The sequence below is a fragment of the Cupressus sempervirens genome, chromosome 2, assembly GCF_028749045.1.
Source record: "Cupressus sempervirens isolate cs-2001-9-10 chromosome 2, ASM2874904v1, whole genome shotgun sequence".
Classification (NCBI taxonomy): Eukaryota; Viridiplantae; Streptophyta; class Pinopsida; order Cupressales; family Cupressaceae; genus Cupressus; species Cupressus sempervirens.
In genome coordinates this window covers 359,017,750-359,035,802 of record NC_143119.1, presented here as the reverse complement: position 1 = coordinate 359,035,802, position 18,053 = coordinate 359,017,750, and positions in this window count along the sequence as shown.

The following is an 18,053-nucleotide window of genomic DNA, read 5'->3' as shown; positions in this document are numbered from 1 at the left end:
TATGCTATTAAATAGGTCATATTAGAAAATTAAGTGTGTATTCAGATGAATCAAAATTAAACAATACGTTTGTAGCAATATAATGCTACTAAATATTGGTTAAGATGAAATTAGAGACACGGACCCGCCTGATGCAATCCATGCAACTCTAACATTGTTGGCTTAGAGTTTTCATCTTAAATTACACTAACAATTGCATTTTATTGAACAAAAGAGTGTGATATCAAATGACAATGGAAAACAATCATCGTCTGGAGGGTGCTATGGAACACCAACTAATTTACATCAGATATTTGTAAACAGTAAGTATTGATTTGTTTAAGTGACTCATAAAGTGGATATAATTTTAGAAAAACCATCTAAATAAATGAATGCCTAAAATGTTTTATTTTGAATTCAACCATTTCATTGGAGAAATTTATAAATAGTATAAAACCACCAAATATTGTTTAAAATGAAATACAGAACCAGACCTGTCTAAAACAATCCATGAAACCCTGGCCTTGTTTCCTTCCTGTACTATGATATATTCTGGAGGATATCCTGCAGCAATAGGTTAATTAGATTTTTTTTGAAAGTGTGTATTCTGATTTTTAATAAATCTTTTTAATAGAAAATGAACAAACATATATTTTTATAGAATGATCCAAACTAAAAGAAATACGCAGCTTATAATATAAAATTGGTTAATTAATTATATTCCAATATTGAAGGTGAGTTATTACTCTTTTCATTTTGTAACCTTCATAAAAAGGCCTGAGAGATTGCATGTACTTCTCTTTCTTGAGCTTGAATTCCCCCTGTAAATGTTCAACTGTTGCCACATCTCTATGCGAAAAAGCCACTTCTTGTATGCTTCCAGATCTTCCTACAAAACATTGAAAAACCTTAATGTTGAGCTGAAGTCTAAGGTATTCTTATAGGAACATTTAATTAAAATTAAATGTAGAGATGTAATTGTTAAATTATATTAAAACATACAAATTTCATCAACAAATTTTCTAATGCAATAAGTTATTAGAAGGAAATTCAAATTCTACACACCAGCTTTTATAAACTAAATTGTCTTTGTTATATATCACGTTTAATCAGTTAAAAGCATTGAGTTTTTAATGTAACAAATTGAAGTTAAAACATTTTATAATTGATTTCTAATGTGGAAATGGTTTCTAAATAAATAGATTTCTAGCTTGAACACTTTCTATACAATATTTTTAATATAGTTACTCTCAAGTTGAGCTGTTGATACTATGTCATGTTCTATGAACCGAATAATTAGAAATGATCAACAGCACAAACAATAACATTGATATAGATTTAAAAAATGATCTTATAAAAGATTTACATAATATGAAGTTCTAAGTTTTGATTCTTGATATTCTATAGACTTTCTAATGTAGTTGTTCAAAAATGAAACTAATATTGAACTTCAATCGAAGAATTTGTATCTCGTACTGCTATCTCACAAGCAATTAGAATTGAGGAATTTGGTCTTACTAAATGACCGAAGAAATGGCATACAGCCTAGTTGGGGCTTGTTTTCTTCTTCTCCATTTAAAAAACAGAAGTACAACCACCTTGTCTCCATATATGGCTCCTCCTCCATTACTAAACTGGCTTAAATCATTCACTCCAACATGGACAGGGGAAGAAGAAGAAGAAGAAAGGAATGCATCACATTTATAGCCATGAGCCACCATTGCTGCGCCCATCACCTCGTTGGCATTCTTGTGATAAAAAGCGTAGCAGAAAAAACTAACAGTGTTTTGTGGGCATAGAGAGCATAGACCTAACAATGCTTGCTTCATAATATCCAAGAATCTTGTCCACAACGTACCATCTAGAGTTTTGGATTCAAACAAAAACTTCTTGTTGCATGACATTGATTTGAATTTATAAGAATTTAAATCTAGGGATTTCATTGTTTATCCAAAGGATTCGAATGCAACATATGTAAAATATAATAAGTTCAATGTGTTGGCGCTATACAACATTGATAATGGATGGAGGCAATACACAAAAGTTTCACTATATTATTAAAAAAAGTTCGGAAAGAACTTGTACTCAAGTTTTGCAACTTTTTGAGAAAGTACCAAGAAGGAGGTATTTCTCATCCATGGGAGGCCTTTCCAGAGCTTCCTATTCCGCCCTAGTCTTTTCCTACTATTCTGCATTGTAATTGCAAAGGCTCAACAACTATTGTTTGTAGTGGTTCTTACTTTAACTTTTCATTCATATACTAGCTATAAGCTTGTTATGGCGAACCTTATTGTATTTATGGGGCACATCCACCATAGCAATAAAGCCTACCAACAATATGCCTTCATGTTAATGTAATGAGCATTTAAGAAATTTTTCTTTGTTGTATAAAATCAGATGCAACCTAACCAATAATTTTCATTTCCCCTGATATAGTTTTTTCCACATAAATTTTGGTGTCGATTGTGTTAGTGTTTTTGTACTTTCATGCTCATCTTTTGTTTGATGATTTAATCTACTTTAATTGACAGATCATAAGCGGTGGTTGTTAATTTATATTATTCACATCCCTGTTAGTTATTCAACATGTTCAACAATTGGTATTGGAGCTTAAGTCCTCTGTGTGAAGCTTTAACACTTGAGGCAAATCCAATGACACATAAATTTAATGTCCCTATGTTTGGTGGATTGGACTAGAGTTCATGGAAAGTTCAAATGAAACGTTATCTAATATTGGTTGGTAGTTGCAAGACTTGGAAGCATCTAAAGGTTGTGTTTGTGTTCCTTCAGAATGACTCACAAGCTGTAGATGAAATCGAAGTCCATATGAGAAAAATAAGGAGGAAAGGTATGTAATAACTAGTGCTTTATCTAAATCAAAACTTAAGTTATTTGCTTGAAGATTTCTCATGAGGTTTGGGAAAAAATGAAAGAAATCTACAAAGATAATGATTGATAAGGTGAATCTTTCTAAGAAGTTGAGTGTAAAGAGTTAGTATGAAAATTTTGGAATAGAAGATGGTGAAGGTATTAATAGTTATTTTCCAAGAGTTGAGAGTGTTGTAAATAAAATTAAGATTCGAGGTGATAACATAGCTAATGAAGACTTTATTAAGAAGATATTGATGGCATTACCTAGTAGTTACAATGACATTTTTTTGACTATTGAATAAATTTATGATCCAAAGAGGTTTACCAAGGAAAAAGTTGTTCACACATTGATATTAATTGAGCTAAGAAATCTTGGCAATGACAAAAGCATATTTGAAATGGATTTTTCAAAGTAACCAAAATTGAAGAAGAGCTTGACAATGATGATGATGATGATGATGATGAGAATGAGGCTAACTGTACAAGAAGATTGAAGAAAGGTACCATGAAGGATAAAGTTATGTTACCTCTAAAATATTTTAGACGTTTAAATTTGGTCACATGGCTACTACATATCATGAGAGAACCTACTAGAATGAATTATTATCATTAGTACATTTTGACTCATTTTTTGATGAAAATTGGTCAAACTTTTGACTCATATTGGTCAAACTTTTGACAAACTATTTCATCGCTATTTTTGTAATAAAAAATTTGAACAATTTTTGCTTTGGTCAAAATTTTGACCAAATTACCGATGATCGCTATATGTTATAGTGATAAGCCTCCTTTTTAGTCACTGAAAACACTCATCGCCATTACTTATAGTGATATCTCCTCATTTTCTATAAAAGAGATCACTATATGTTATAATGATATCTCCTCTTTTTCGATCATTGAAAACACTCATCACCATGACTTATAGTGATATCTCCTCCTTTGATATAGAAGAGATTGCTATATGTTATAGCAATATCTCCTCCTTTTTTATCACCAAAAACACTCATGGCCATGACTTATAGCAATATCTCCTCCTTTTTTATCATCAAAAACACTCATCACCATGACTTATAGCGATATCTCCTCATTTTTGATAGAAGAGATCGCTATATGTTATAGCGATATCTCCTCCTTTTTGATCACCAAAAACACTCATGGCCATGACTTATAGTGATACAAAATCTCTATCGCTCATCGTTGTAATGATTATATTTCCTTTTTGTTTGCCAATGAGTGCTATATGTTATAATGATAAGTCTCCTTTATCACTCATTGCTATATTGTTTTTGCAATTTCTTCACATAGTGATAAAAGGGATCACTATATGTCATAGTGATATACTTTTCACATTGATAAAATTTCCTTATCACAATAATATATAGTGATCCTTCTTATAGCCATATTGCTTTGTCATCGTACACATAATGATACACATCTCTTCATCGCTTATCACTATGTCATGTTTACACCAAATGCAACATGTGATCCTTTTGACCTATCACTATAATATATAGTGACCTATACTACTTTTTCATCATAACACATAGTGATACACTTGTCTTCATCTCTTATTGCTATGTCATATTTACTCCAAATGCGACGCACGATCATGTATTTTCTACCACTGATTGCCAAAATAGAATCCTCCCCTTTTCAATCATCAAAAACATTTATCATTACGACATATAGCGATATAATATCTTTATCGTTCATCACCAAGATGACTATATTTCATTTCCACTTGTCAATAATCACTAGGTGTTATAGCGATATATCTTCAGGTCCTTATCACTCATCACTATGTCAATTTTATGCTTTCTCCACATAGCGATATAACACCTAAGTTTTTTTATTGCCATGACTGTTGGATACAATTGGTTAATTGAGTGTTGTCTTTGATGTTACACAAATGTCATATCAGTCATCAGACAGAGTCTACTGAGCTCAGAAGGTAAGCATAGTCGTTTACAGAGTCTACCGAGCATTGTTGTATATTACACTGTAAAGATAGCTTCTACCGAGCTAACTTGGTTAAACGAAGGAAGTTCAGTACGTACTGAGCTCACTCGATGATCGAAGGAAACTATGACAGAGTGTTTACCGAGCTGGGAAGGTAAGAAAAGAAAAGTTAGTGTTTATCGAGCTGGGAAGGTAACCGAAGAAAAGTTAGTGTTTACCGATCTGAGAAGGTAAACAAAGGAAAGTCAGTGTTTACCGAGTTCACTTGGTGTCCAAAGGGAATTTGGCAAAGACAGTTTCTACCGAGCTCACTCAGTCATCTATACTTACCGAGTTCTCCCAGCGATTGAAGGGATGTCACGGAGTTCGCTGTATTAACTGAGCTTAGTCGGTTAACACAGAAATTATTTTATGAACAATATTAACCAAGCAGTGTCGCCCAGTAAAGGGATTTGTTAGTTTGTAATTTTAATTATTTCTAGCCGACTATTGTATTTTTTTGATTATTGGTCAGTGATTAGAGCCGACTAAGATAATCTGTAAGGTATATATGAAAGATCAAGTTGTGAATTCGTAAGATGCAAGAATTTGGATGCATAAGAGTGTGAATATTGAACATATGAAAAAATGTTGAAAAAGTGTGATGGAGGATCAAATGCATTGAAGGAGCTGCAAAGTTGTATGTGATCAGTAAGGATCCAGTCAAGCATAAACAAAGATCTGCAATCAGCAAAGATAAGTTGCACATTATATCAGGTCACTTCATTGTTGTTTTCTAACCATTGTAACAGTGAACTCAAAATCTCTTAACAGAGTGGGTTTAATAGCCCTATTGTAAATCCTCTAACAAGGTGACAATTCAGTTGAATTGTTCTAAAGACCTCTAGCAAGGCCACTCCTAACAGGGTGATTAAATCCTCTAACAGGGTCACACCTAACAGTGTGTTTTGTAACCTTTAACAAGGTTGGCTCCTAACAGGGCTCACTTCAGAAGAGTGAAAAACAGTAACTAGTTACATTGGTGGTTTTTTCCATATTGGGTTTCCACATTAAATCTGGTGTCTTTAGTGTTCATGATTGCTGAATTATTTTGGTTACCAATTCTTAATAATTATTAGTATTTGTTGCATTATCAAGTTTCAGTAATCTGTAACCAAGATCAAGATTTTAGACATCTAAGGGACTGTGAAATATTTTTGTAGTAACTGATTCACCCCCTCCCCTTCTCAGTTACTCCATTCTCATTTGCAACAATTGGTATCAGAGCTTTTGGTACTTGCAGGAGAAGATTTCAAGGATCTAAGCAAAAGATCAGGATGTCTTACAAAAGAGAAATTCCAAAACTTAATAGAGATAACTTCTCAGCATGGGAAGGACTGATGAAACTTCATCTGGCTACTGTTGGTGATACTGGATTGAAATACCTTGAAGAAGAATATGAAGAACCTTCTGGCACACTGTCAGTCAATGATATTTCTAAAAAGAAAACTCACAACAACATGATGATAGACATAGCATCTGCTCTCAGCTATGAAGAATTTGATGACATTAAGGACTGCAAAACTGCCTTTGACATGTGGAACAAGCTAAAAGAAATCTATGGAGGGGATGACAATGTGAGAAGAGAAAAAGAAGAAAGTCTAAGAGGACAATTTGATCAAATGAAGATGAGAGAGGATGAAAACATTGCAAAGTATGTTGAAAGAGTTAAAGCATGTGTAAGTGCAATCAGGGTAGCTGGTGGTGACATCAAAGGAGAAACAATTATAAGCAAAGTTCTCAAAACCTTGCTTCCCGTTTATGCAATCATAATGTCTGCAATTCAGGAAAGAAGATGTGAAGCAAATCATCAGATAAATCTTGAGGCCATAGTTGGGAGATTAACTGCATTTGAACTAGATAACTTTGACAACTATGTTCCAGCTTCCAAGAACATGGAATCAGCATTTGAGGCCAAACTTTCACTCAAGGAGAAAAGCAAAAAGAAACATCAGTTAGAAAGTGAAGATGAATCAGATCTAAGCTCAGACAGTGATCTTGAAGTAATTGAAGCTCTTCTAGCAAGAAAATACTCCAAAGGCAGAGGAAAATATAAAGGTAAAGTTCCTCTAATATATTTTTCATGTGAAGAAATTGGTCATATTGCAGCTAGGTTCCCGAACAAGCAGAACAATGATGAAAAGAAGGATCATAAATGGAATGGCAAGAAAGATTTCAAATCATTCAAGAACAAAGGTAAGAAATCATGTTTCATGGCTGAAAATTCTGAAGATTCTGATAATAGTGAGGATGAAATTGTTTATATTGCTGTTAAAGATGATTTTGACAATGATGAGGAAGATAAAATTGCTCTTATCTCTCATATAAGTAAGAATGATACATGGATTATAGACAGTGGTTGCTCACATCATATGACTAGTGATAAAACTAAGTTTGATCAGTTTGAAGATTATGATGGTGGCAGTGTAAGGTTTGGTAATAATGAACCTCGTTTCATAAAAGGAAGAGGAAAAATCTGTCTAACCAAAGAACTTGTTTGTAATAGTGCCTATTGGGTTGAAAGTCTCAAACATAATTTGCTAAGTGTGGCACAGTTACTCAATACTGGATTCAAGGTGGAATTCATGCATGGAAAGGCAAGACTATTGAATGAGCAAGGAAAGCTGATAGGATCTGGCACCCAAACTAAAGGTAACTTATTCTATCTAGAACTTGGTGAATGCTCATATTTTATTGCTCAAATTGAAGAGAGTTGGTTATGGCATAAAAGGTTGTGTCATGTCAACTTTGATAATTTGATAAAAATAAGCAAATTCAAGAAAGTAAGAGGCATTCCTAACATTAAGAAACCTGAGGTTGGTCTATGCAAGAACTGTCAGATTGGTAAAATGGGAAGGACTAGTTTTAAAAGTAAAAACTATCAATCTGAAGATATATTAGAAATTTTGCATACTGATTTATGTGGACCTATTGGAATAGAAAGCTATACTGGAGAGAAATTTTTCATTCTCTTTGTTGATGATTACTCAAGAGTGATGACTATCATGTATCTAAGAAATAAATCAGAAGCATTTGAGAAATTTAAATGGTATTTGGCAAGAGTAGACAAAGAAAGAGGGAAAAGACTGAAATGTTTAAGGTCAGACAGAGGTGGTGAATTCATTTCACATGAATTCAATAACTTCTGCATTGAACAAGGTATTAAAAGACAGGTTTCAGCACCAGGAACTCCAGAACAAAATGGAATAGCTGAAAGAAGAAACAGATCCATTATGGATTGTGCAAGAACCCTGATGATAGAAAAGAACATTGCTATCAAATACTGGAAGGAAGCCATCAGCACTACAGTTCATACATTAAACCGAGTACAGCTGAAAAATGACTCATTCAAGACTCCCTATGAATTATGGTATGGCCACAAACCCAATGTAAGTTATCTGAAAGTATTTGGAAGCAAATGTTATATTTTGAAAGAATCTAGAAAAGGAAATTTTGATGTAAAAGGTGATGAAGGAATATTTTTGGGATATTCCTGCAAAAGCAAAGCATATAGATGTTTAAATCTATCCACTCAAAAGGTCATAGAAAGTGCACATGTGAAAATTGATGAGTTTGCAGACAAATTAGAAGAAGAAAGCAAAAAGGTACTTGAAGACTACAAGAGATTTGTTTACATTGAACCAGATACTATACCAAGTATACTGTTCACTCAAGAATCCTCAACTCCTGAGTCTTCAGTAACCGAGTTGCAAATAGTTCAAACTAAGCCTCAGCAACTTTCAGACACTACCAAGCAAGTGTCTACCGAGTCTGAATCAACCGAGCCAATATCTATCGAGCCAGAACAACAAGAATCTGAAGTACAGAAGGATAACAATGAAATTCATTCAAGAGGCAAGGAAACTGTATTAGCAAAATATGTCAGAAGACATCATGCACCAGATCAGATCATTGGAGACAAATCTGAAGGAACCCTGACAAGAAGTAAGTTGAAAAATACTTGTTTACTTGCTGATTTTGAACCTAGAAGTATTAAGGATGCACTGGCAAATGATAGTTGTATTGAGGCAATGAATGAGGAAATAGAACAAATAGAGAAAAACAAGACATGGACTCTTGTACCTAGGCCTAAAGATAAAAATATAATTGGAACCAAGTGGGTATTCAGAAACAAGCTGACTGAAGATGGTAAGGTATCCAGAAACAAAGCTAGATTGGTATGCAAATGATACTCACAAGAAGAAGGTATAGATTATGGAGAAACTTTTGCTCATGTTGCAAGATTGGAAGGAGTCAGAACCTTACTTGCATATGCTGCTCACAAAGGATTCAAAGTTTATCAAATGGATGTCAAGTTAGCATTCCTCAATGGAATACTGGATGAAGAAGTTTACATTGAACAACCTGAAGGTTTTGTTGATCCAGATAAAAGGAACATGGTCTGCAAATTACACAAGGCACTGTATGGTCTGAAACAAGCTCCTAGAGCATGTTATGAAAGATTGCATAATTATCTTATTTAGATTGGTTTTCAAAGAGCTAATGATAATAGTAGCTTGTATATAAAGGAAGGTCTGGATAATAAGATTGTCTTGGCAGAAATATTTGTAGATGATACTGTTTTCACAGGATATGATGATCTTTGCAAAGAATTTTCAGAACAAATGAACAAGGAGTTTGAAATGTCTATGTTTGGTGAGATAAAATTCTTTGTTGGTCTTCAAATCCAACAAAATAAGAATGGCATCTTCATCACTCAGTCAAAATACATCAAGGAGATATTGAAAAAGTTTGGTATGGAGGACTGTAAACCTGTTGGAACTCCTATGTGTACTGGATTGAAACTTACAAAAGATGATGAATCCAAAGAGGTAGATCAAACATTGTATAGATCTATGATTGGAAAATTGCAATATGTAGTTCATACCAGGCCAGATATTGCTCTTGCAGTTGGTATTGTTGCAAGATTTTCAGCAAAACCAAGAGAAACTCACTTGATGGAAATCAAGAGAATAATGAGATATTTGAAAGGAACTGAAGATTATGGGCTATGGTACAAATTTGGAGGTAATTTGGATTTTAAAGTTTTTACTGATGCTGATTGGGCAGGGAACCTTGATGACAGAAAAAAAAAAAGTGGAGGAGCATTCTTTCTTGGAAAGAGATTGGTTTCTTGGACAAGAAAAAAGCAAAATTGTACATCCCAATCTACAGCAGAGGCAGAGTATGTTGCTGCAGCAGTAAACTGTTCCAACATTGTTTGGTTTAAACAGTTATTACAAGGAATGAAGATGGAAATCAAAGAACCAGTTGTTATGCTCTGTGACAATACTAGTGCAATCAACATATCCAAGAATCCAGTGATGCATTCCAAGACCAAGCACATAGCAATAAAATATTATTTTGTCAGAGAATTAGTGCAGGACAAGGAGATCAGACTGGAATATGTGCATACAAAGGAACAAATTGCTGACATATTCACAAAGCCATTACCTAAGGATACATTCTTGTATCTCAGAGGTAAGTTAGGGATCACTCCCCTATCTGAAGTTCACTAAAATAAAGTTTTAAGTGATGCATCAACCTATGACAAGTTGAAAATCAATCAAGTTGATGCAGCAGAGTATTGAAGTCATTGCATATGAATCTGTACATGAGGTACACTGTAATCCAGTTGAGAAGTACTTTTGGCATACGAAAAGAGCTTTTACTGTGTTATATTGTCTTTGGCATGTGTTGTCAAAGAGGGAGAGTAAAACTGTAATACCTATTCTGAAATTTGTAAGCATTTGTAAAGGGAGAATAAAACTGTCATATCTTTCTATTACACAATTCCTTCACAAAGGGAGATTACTAAAAGAGGGAGAAGTTTCCATCTAAGAGGGAGAAGTATTATGTTGACATATAATGCTGCACTAAGAGAAGGACTTGTTTTCAAATTTCATTCTGCTATGACATATTGTGTTGCCATCAATGCCAAAGAGCAAGATTGTTGGATACAATTGGTTAATTGAGTGTCATCTTTGATGTTACACAAATGTCATATCAGTCATCAGACAGAGTCTACCGAGCTCAGAATGTAAGCATAGTCATTTACAGATTCTACCGAGCATTGCTGTATATTACACTGTAAAGATAGCTTCTACCGAGCTAACTTGGTTAAATGAAGGAAGTTCAGTACGTACCGAGCTTACTCGATGATCGAAAGAAACTATGACAGAGTGTTTACCGAGCTGGGAAGGTAAGCAAAGAAAAGTTAGTGTTTACCGAGCTGGGAAGGTAACCGAAGAAAAGTTAGTGTTTACCGATCTGGGAAGGTAAACAAAGGAAAGCCAGTGTTTACCGAGTTCACTCGGTGTCCAAAGGGAATTTGGCAAAGACAGTTTCTACCGAGCTCACTCAGTCATCTATACTTACCGAGTTCTCCCGGCGATTGAAGGGATGTCACGGAGTTCGCTGTATTAACTGAGCTCAGTCGGTTAACACAGGAATTATTTTCTGAATAGTATTAACCAAGCAGTGTTGGCTAGTAAAGGGATTTGTTAGTTTGTAATTTTAATTATTTCTAGCTGACTATTGTATTTGTTTGATTATTGGTCAGTGATTAGAGCCGACTAAGATAATCTGTAAGGTATATATGAAAGATCAAGTTGTGAATTCATAAGATGCAAGAATTTGGATGCATAAGAGTGTGAATATTGAACATATGAGCAAATGTTGAAAAAGTGTGATGGAGGATCAGATGCATTGAAGGAGCTGCAAAGTTGTATGTGATCAATAAGGATCCAATCAAGCATAAACAAAGATCTGCAATCAGCAAAGATAAGTTGCACATTATATCAGGTCACTTCATTGTTGCTTTCTAACCATTGTAATAGTGAACTCAAAATCTCTTAACAGAGTGGGTTTAACAGCCCTATTGTAAATCCTCTAACAAAGTGACAGTTCAGTTGAATTGTTCTAAAGACCTCTAGCAAGGCCACTCCTAACAGGGTGATTAAATCCTCTAACAGGGTCACACCTAACAGTGTGTTTTGTAACCTTTAATAGGGTTGGCTCCTAACAGGGCTCACTTCAGAAGAGTGAAAAACAGTAACTAGTTACATTGGTGGTTTTTCCCATATTGGGTTTCCACGTTAAATCTAGTGTCTTTAGTGTTCATGATTGCTGAATTATTTTGGTTACCAGTTCTTAATAATTATTAGTATTTGCTGCATTATCAAGTTTCAGTAATTTGTAACCAAGATCAAGATTTTAGACATCTAAGGGACTGTGAAATGTTTTTGTAGTAACTGATTCACCCCCTCCCCCTCTCAGTTACTCCATTCTCATTTCCAACAATGACATCATCACTAAAGTATATATTGATTCATGAAACTTTCTCACTATAGCTATAGCAATATATGAGAGAAGTATAAGGCAATGGTTATGATGACAAAACCTTTCAAGGGTTGACATGAGATGCATATAATAGATGAACTTATGAGTTTTAGAGAATTCTTATAAAATGACTATTATCATGAAAACAACTAAACAAATATTGCCTAATCATTGTAACTATAGTAGTATATGAAACATTGAACGAACAAACAACATTTCTATCGATTGAGGTTTTTGACATGCCTGTGTGAAATAAATCTTATTAAGGGTTAAATGAAATGTCAAATAATGGATTCCAATGCTTATTCGATGGTTAGAGTGAGGCGGGGCATCAAAGAAATATACAAAGAAGTTAAGGTAGGGTTTGGATGAAACTATTATGCATATAAATATATCAAATTACATAATGAAAATATGTATGAAACTGATATGTGTTTTAAAATATTATGGCTCATTAACAATATCAAAATATGGATGAAATTGTAATGCGGTTTTAATAATACTCATAATAGACAAAAACACTAATCAAGATACTAACCCTAACCTAACTGCCTAATAACAATATCAAAAATTGTCAAATCACTTGCAACCATCCCACTTGTAGAACTTAAGTTATTCTATAGGGGACATTATAGCAGATGCATGCTACTAATTTCTTTTGGCATGTTAGGATGATCAGACTTAAATCATAGGAACAAAACTATGGGAAGTATCCTGCCATATTCGGGTTATTCAATGTGTTCTTCACTATGATGTAGACTAGAGCCTAATACTCTATGATGCCTCTTCACTTGTTGTTGTCAATAGTTTTTCTATCTTTGTCTTTTTCAAACATGATTCCTAAATAACATGATTGGTGTATATATTAACTTGTCTAGCTTTTATACAAAGTTGTTGATCTAAAAGGAATTAATATCATACTATTGTAGGAAACTAAAGGAAAAAAAAAACAATGTCTCGATATAGATCCACATTTATAATTTATATTAATAATATAGTATTAAGGGATACAATGCACCTATAGAGAGCCATGCATATAGTTTTAGTTTTTAACTAGAAACTAAATTCCCAATAGATTGAATGCTTGTAGTATTCTCGAGAATAATAAGATAGCTACAATTTATTTTAGGTAGTTATCTCAAGAGTTCAAGTATATTTTTACTATATCAAGCATCATTAATAAAAAAAGGTCTTCTTACAAGCATTGGGCTCCATGGGTATCTTCATATACCCAACAGAGATATTAGAAAAGTTAAACAAAACTCTAGGTAAAGTATCTATAGTTATCGCATGTACATGCACTTTGTAAAATAGGGCACTCAAACCTAAAGTCACAGGAGTTTTATCTTTGCATTCAACATCCCTGCAAGCACCCCAATCTAGAATAAGGAAAAGGGAAGGTTTTTGGATTCAAATTATATTGTACTTTACAAGGAGTATGCTTTAACATGACTTCAAAGACACAACAGCTATTAAGTAATCAAATAATAGTAAAGAGCAAGTGTTTACTATCTCTCTTTGAGAAGTTGCCTCCCTATAATCAAATAGAAAAAGGAAGATTGTTAGTTAGTTATTAAAAAAACCTTAAAGCTATATGACATTACTTCACAATTAACAAAATATTCAAAGAAAACAACTTATCATCTCAAATTTACATTTTAAACTGTTGACATTTTATATATTGAAAGTAGAAAAATATTTTAGCATGGATACTTAAAAAGAAGAGAAGCTATTTATATTTACAATGAAAAATCATGTCAAGCATATCAAGACATGTCTACAAGAGACCTACACAAGTAACACAAAAATTAATAATGCATGTCTATTGTTGAGAAAGGAATTGTAGAAATGTTCGCAAGGGGAAAATGAAAATCAATTGTAATTACCGCACACAACATACTTATCAAGTACCTAGAACCTCTCAAACTTAAATTTGAATTATAAAGATTGTCATTTTCTAATTGTTCTTATTTAAAGAATTTAGTGGACTGTGCAAATATATATTTTTAGAAATGGTATAGAACTATAGACAAAATTTTATTAGTTTACACATGGACCTAGGTTTCTATAAAACTATAAATTTATAAAAATACACAAAGCATGTCTTTTCAAAATAAAAACATAACTTGACTAACTAAAAGCTTAGCATCAATTAAATACTCATCAAGATGAGGTGTTTCAACAAATGTTGGTATCTATAGCAACATTTTCCATCAAAAGAATTCTAGGTTCCTCATGTTTTAACCAGTAATTCTCATCTTCAAAGATAAAAAATAATTAATTAAAATGCTAACAATATGATTTTACATTCAAAGTGAAGTTATAAATTATAATAGAGTGGGCAATGACAAACCTGCAAACCTTCTACCATAAATGCTTGCTCTACTAGTACCTATATAAAAGGAAAGACTCGACGAACCCACTCTGGACTTGATCCCTCAACACCTTCCCCTACAGATGATAGGGTTGATGCAAGACCAACCACATATTCTTTTCGATCAGCTGCTTCTTAGGCCCAACATTGATGGCTCAACAAATCGAGTGGAAATTTTGCCCCCAAACATATTATTTTGCCCACATATCCCCTAGACTAAAATTTAATGGCCTATAATTTTATGGGGAAATCATTGAATCCAGATATCCATGCACCTTTTCAATGTATTTCAAACAAAAGCATACAAAATATATTTCTACTCATCATCATCATCATCACTATACGAGTGGCTTGAAATTAGGCACTTTCCAAACACTTTTATAAAGAAAATTGAAAAGATGGTCAAATAAAGTTGTACACACTAAACAATCATTTGTTCAACCACAATTATGTTAAAAATAAGAGTCGATTAATTTCTTTAACAAAATTCTCCAAATTCATAATAACATCTATAATATTAAAAATTATATTGTTTGCTAAACAACATTATAGAAGTAGCTTTAATTTCATGCACAATTAGCACAAAGAAAATATTTCCCATAAATGTTCAATAAGTATTTTCATCATTTACACAAAAATGAAGAGAAGTAAACATATGTGTCTATCAAATAAGAATATAGATTATATTTACCATTTCATATCTTTTTAGATACTATTCTCAAAAATATGCATTCAACAAAAAAACTAGTCGTAACAAACAAATTGCCTTCGAAAAGAGGGAGAAATAAGATAATTTAATAATATATTATTTAGTATTAATATGTATAACTTGAAAACATATTATATTCATATTATATAACCATATCTACAACCTAAAGAAAACAAGAAATAACATATATTCATGGCACTCCAAAATTGGAGGAAAAATAGTCAGCCCAAAAACTACAATTGATATCCTTGGGTTCTACTTAAGCATCCACAACATAAGTGTGATCCCCCTTAATAAGGAATTTGTATTAATTGTAATGGTTTCAAAACTATAATAAGAGAAAATGTTAGCTATTTGTAAAATCTTTCCAAAGGATAACAAATTTGAAGTGGAACCTTTGTTCCAACTTAGAATTAAGAAACTCAAGAGTTACACAGATCACTTACTTGTGTCCTTGCAAAGGAAGGATAATATTTGTAGTCATGTCTATTGTTCTAAATTCTAGAAATAGACACCCAATGAAATTATTCAAAATGAAAATCTATTGTATGAACATTAAAGATAATAAAAATCTCAAGATTAGAAACACTAGTGCACTAGATGTAATGGCTCCATCATCGCAAAACAAACTTTGAGTTAAAAATTGCGTACATGAAAGCTTTAACACAGGTCATGATGGGTTGTATTGTTGAATTGCATCAAGTAAGACATTTTAGAATCATTTTTAGGAATGAACTTTTAGATCATATTCTTCAAGCCCATTTGCTAGCCCTGCCACCCATCATCATAACACTCCACATGTTCACTTTAGTCCACATGTCAGTGCCATGTGAACTTTGTATAGAAAAAGAGAACAAGAAAGAGGTGGACAACAATGCTTCCAGAATACCAATTTTTATATACACTAAATAACCAAGTCGCCACAAGGCACAAGGCTACTAGTATAGGTATAGGTTCAGGGATGAGAGCATCAATCAAATTAAGGTGTGCAAGCAAACAAATGAGAAGAAAGCTATATTATATATAAATGTGATCACCAAAAAATGTAGGAATGAGAACCCATACATTGACCACCTTTCAATAATGGAGATTCTCAAAATTTAGGGCAGATAATTATAAGCAAAGGTTGGAGAATCAAAATAATGGATACAATATATAGTCACATGTATAAGTTGACTATGCTCTATATATACATAAGATTCATCTATATGAGTCACATCATCATCTAAGCTACAATTCATACTAATAAACTATTTAAAATATAAAGCTTTGCATAAAGAGTCCAACATCTATATGCTCAAATGTTCAAAGTTGGAAATGTACCCCAATCCAGTAGTAACCATAAGTAGCAGATTTTGCAATTATTGACAAAAGTGGGTAAACGAATATTGACAGTGATTAAATACACTTTAGATAATTAATTTTGATCTTGATATTAGAATTATTTATTCAAACATCTTTGATCAATATTATGGTGGCTAAATAGATATTGACTAATTGTTGAAAAATCAATGAAGTGCAGAGATCATAATATATTATTGCATTATGTTGATCATAGGTAATGATTAAACATATATTAGAATTAGCTTTTTAAATGATAATAAGAGGGGGTATGATCTTTTAAGAATAAAGAGAAATGTCTATTGGATATATAAGAGTTGTAACACTTCAATAGAAAGGATATATCATATATATGGAGTTAAAAGCTAACAATCAGAAAAGAGGACAAAATCAATAGAAGTAAACTTCAGCAATAAAAATATATACAACTGAACATATAAATGAAGAAGAAATTGTGGAATCAACATCAAGAACAACTACATAGACTTTTCAGCAATAGTAATTATATCTAGTCAGCTTTTCTCAAGATTAAAACAAAACCATCGCATAAGAAGAAAGAAATAAGACACACACCTGCAATCTAAGTTTTCTTCCACACTTGATAACATTAAATAATAATGGATTTGAGCACTTGTTCAACACTTTCATCCCATCACTCATTCCAAGAGGTAGAAGGAAATGTTATCAAGTAAGAGTCCATTGAAACATATTGAGGAGCCACTATCACCATCATATTTAAAGGGATGTGCATCCTTGCATAGTTGGGACATTCCTATTATATCCAAAAAAAAGGACGAAAAATTATGTTGTTCACAAATTATTTTAGTATTGACACCTAAAATGGTAATGGAGGATTGTATGTAGATGTGCTCTACAAAGGCTTTGTATCTTTCTCACACTTGTATTGAAATCATGTCAATTATGTTAATTGGAGTTCAAGTGGACATATTCAGATTAAAATTAAACATGAAAAACATTTTAGGGCTTGATTGTGTGAAGTATTTCTACTCATTTATGAATCATACTTAATGATCTTCTCTTTGTCTACTATTATACTTTATTTACTCTAATGATAGATCATGTTGTATGATGAACAACATTCATGGAAAGAAGTTTCATGCAATCAAATTATGATAGAAATTTTGTCATGAATAAATAATAACTCTGAATAATGTAGTGTGATTTACTATAGTGCATGATAATGAAAATTTAAAACTTGTAAAGTAAAATTATAAATAAATATCATATAAGATGACCAAGCATGTATGGCTAGGTGCCATGGTGCTGAAAAATACCATTGATTTCTTGAAATCTACTAGTTAATTTTCCCAATTTGCCCAAGTATTTAGGACGTTTTTGTAAGCAACCATTTGGTCTATACTTTTGTATTTTGTATTACCTTCCATTGCCATGTCCCATATATTTATACATAATTAAACC